The following is a 3,959-nucleotide window of genomic DNA, read 5'->3' as shown; positions in this document are numbered from 1 at the left end:
TCTCTCTCTCTCTCTCTTTCTCTTTCTCTCACACACACACACACACACATGATGGCGCTAATACATAGGTGTTGCGTGGCGGTGTCGACCAATAGCCTCTGTGTTATATATTTACACCACGTGAACAACTCACAACTCCTCACGTGTCTGGGTGATTTTCACGATCAGGGTGCAACTAACAAACATGTACAGATACAGCACACAAGTAAACACAAGTGTCTGATTGTTTGTTACAACTTAAAAACATTCACCAAACCTATAGCACTTAGAAAACAGTATCTTAAGTACACTTTACCTTGAAATATGATCAACATACTTTAAAATCTTATTGCACTAATGTGTGACTTCATCTAACATCTCATGTCAGAAGCAGACTTTGACATTAGTCATCCATCATAGGTTATGAAAAATAACATCTAATGTGCAGTTCACTGGACAGAACCTTGAGTTCTATATAGAACCATTTCCTGCTTAAATGTTTCTTTGCATGGTCAAATGGTTCTTAAGACTGATGAAGAATGTGCTGGTTCTATAAGGAACCCTTTTGAAAATGGTTCTATATAGCCCTAAAAAGGGTTCTGCTTTTGTTACGAGCTTGACATTGTAACAGTTAAAGAACTCTCTTTGGTGCTATATAGAACCATTTCATGCTTAAATGTTTCTTTGCATGATGAAATGGTTCTTCAGGTTGATGAATAATGGGTTGTGTTTACCAAAGAACCCTTGAAGAACCATCTTTTTTAAAAGTGTAGATCATGGGAAGAAGAAAGTTTTCTTGTTTTCTTTTTCGGTTTTTGCACACTGCACGTGTTAAAACGATTCACGCCAAGAAAGACGAATAAATCAACGATGGGCCTTTAAGATTCTGGGGCCTGTGAAGTGATGCAACTTGCTGCTGCAGACAGATTCATTAAAGACCCATGGAGAGTCTACCAGTCACTTGAGGTTTTCTGGTGTCACTGTTCACTTTGCAAAATAATGAAGACAAGTTACTATCATACAAGCTCACTTGCGCGCACAATATTTTTGCGTAATAGGCCTATGTTGACATCTTTCTGCATTCAGAATCCAGCGCTGTATAAAGCCATTTTCAATTCATGGTCATTTCACTTGAATCACATGATTGTTGAAAAGGACACTTTGTAAATGCTTCGTTGTCTAAATACATGTGTTAGGTTTGCTGGTGTAATTAATTACCATTACACTATCTCACATACTTAAATAATACATAAATAAATAATAAACATTTTTGGGTAACAGTCCTACATTTTCATTGACACATTATATTGACATCTTCATTCTGCAGTAAAGCTCTTATTCCTTATTTCATATGTATTAATCAACAGTATTAATCAGATTTGCTGACTGCCTGAACCAGCATGACCTCGTCCTCCTCCTTCAATGTTTTAAGTAACTGCTCTGAAATCCCTGATTGTGTTTTTCTAACTACACTACAGCACTTACATGTGCAGCGCAGTGCAACAAATGATTCTCCCTAAGGGCTAACCAGGCCATTAGCGTGAGTTAAACCATGCACACCTCTCACTGTGCTACACCATTCTCCTTCAGTAAATATCATTAAAAGATAGCACCATATTCAGAAAACAACTCAGTAGGTGAAATAAAACGATCGCAATATCCTGAGCAATAAGCATGGAGTCACAGGCTGGGGTGTTTTTATGGTATATACAGAATGATTCTTGAGGATAACGCCTTTTAGATGCCTCATATGCCTGGTATAAGCAAGAAAAAACATACCGTAAAAAAAAAAGATTTGTGATTTTAAAGAAAAAGTTAGTGTCTGGGATGCCTTAAAATTTTCTAATTCTAATAATAAGTTGATAGAGAACAAAACACACATTCTTGTTCCGTTAACTTGCCAATTAAAAATTTACTTAACTCAAAATTTTAAGGCAGCCCGAACACTAACTTTTTAAGGTTAAAACAACATATTTTACAGTGCAGCAAAGCTACACAGGTTCTCAGCTTCACTGCACTTTTAAGGGCCTGGATGTTGGTTTTTAATCTATCTAAGACCTTGAGATGTGGAAAACTGAAAGCCCAGACTACAGGTTAGTTCTAAAATCATTTTCATGTCTTAACTGATACTTGTTTGAGTTTGGCCAATTGAAATTATTTTGGAAATGGAATATCCCTGGTTGTGTTTACATAATGAGAAAAGACCAACTAAAGACACCAATGTTGACATGTAAACAACTGGCACTTTTGTCAGCCTTGATGAAGACCCAAATTTACCAGTAATTACTAAACAGTTACATGTTAGTCTTCATTACTTTATCTTATACATCTAGGTAGCATTCAGAAAACATTACAAGAAACTTTATTAGTCCAAATATGCCTACCCCTTAATTCATTGCCTGTTATCCACTAATGAACGCCTGCATTCATTGCAGTCACCTCTGCTGAAGAAGACTCATTCCCTCTGGCTGTTAGAACTATGAGAGGCCAACGCTTTGCCAGGCAAACCTGTGGCTGTGACAAATGAAATGTGTCAAATGTACTGCACAAACAAGCATGATAAACAGAGCCAATCGAATCTCCAGGGAGATAAGATCAACAGAATTAGCATCGGGCGGAGAAAGAAAGAGCAGAGCAAGCTACAAAAGTCATCGTCGTGCAACGCTTGTAATTGTTCCTTTTAAGTGTTGGCAATTGAGAAATTCTTTCCGGACCGCGTTCCACCATTGTTCTGTTATTTCTTCAGAACGTCATGTTTTAACGGCTTGGCAGTATGTTCATACTTTTCACATTCAAGGTAAAAGTTCTCTAACTCAGCATTTAGCTGTGACAGTGTTTCATAAGCTTCTATATAGAATTGTTTGTTTTTGCATTGGCTCATACACAGAAATAGAGTTATGTAACCCAAGAACAATGCATGTCAGGGCCCTCAGAGGCCCATCACTGCCATCTCAGGTTCAGTGTTCATCTGCACAACAAACAGCAGTTGATCTTAGACCACATCATGTGTTGTCTCAGTCCATTCATTATAAAATAGAGAGAAATAGATTTAGCTAGAAGACAGCATGAGAAAGAATTGCATTGGAAAAAGCTGTTGAGTTAGAGAGAGGTTGTTTAGATATCTCTTGGATGACGTCAGGCTCAGGTTGAGGGGAAATGTTAGGGTTATTTACTTGGCCATTTTAGCAAAGTTAATGGGTCAGCATTTGGTCATTTCACTATAGGATGCATTTTTAGTTCCCTAAAGAACCTTTGACTAGATGGTTCTTTAAGCAACTAATGAAATCATTTAACTGAAAGGTTCTTCACGTTCTTCCATGGCATCACTCCAGAGAACACTTTATGGCACCTTAATTTTTTTAAAGGGGAATTCCACCAATTTTTCGACATTTCTGCATAACCCAATCGTTCACAGGTCATTCAGAGTAGTTTGATTTGAAATGCGCCCTTCTAGAGAAAATTACTGAGTCAGAATTGCTCAAAGTTGTAGTGAGAAGACATCTCAGGCTTTTAATGCCTCCCTCACAGAAAGCTGTAACAGGAAATGATTATGAATATGTTGCTCAACTCCTGAGACATTTTACAATGGTTTTGATAAGGTTAAAAACATGTTTTTTACCTCTATTTTACTGTCATCAACATTCTATATGAAAACTCAGAAGGCACATGTAGGTTCACCAGGCATTTCAGCTGGCTATATTTGTGTTGTACATCATTGCACATATTTATGTTGTGAGCCCTGGTTCCTATCCTCACCACTGTAAAGAAATTTGAGTCTGTAAGTTCCTCTGTAATGAACAGCTTTACATCAAACTCTCTTTACATTGTAAAGACTGAATTATGCAGAATTATTGAAAAATCCCCTTTAAGAGGATAGCTTTGTGCTCTTAAACTGAGTTCTTCACAAACGCAGGCCAGCGGTCAGAGTTGCAGTCAATAGGAGAAAGGCAGAGACATGTGAGCCAGCTCTGAAGTGGACA

This window comes from Colossoma macropomum, unplaced genomic scaffold (genome assembly GCF_904425465.1).
Source record: "Colossoma macropomum unplaced genomic scaffold, Colossoma_macropomum, whole genome shotgun sequence".
Lineage (NCBI taxonomy): Eukaryota > Metazoa > Chordata > Actinopteri > Characiformes > Serrasalmidae > Colossoma > Colossoma macropomum.
This window is presented reverse-complemented; position numbering follows the sequence as displayed.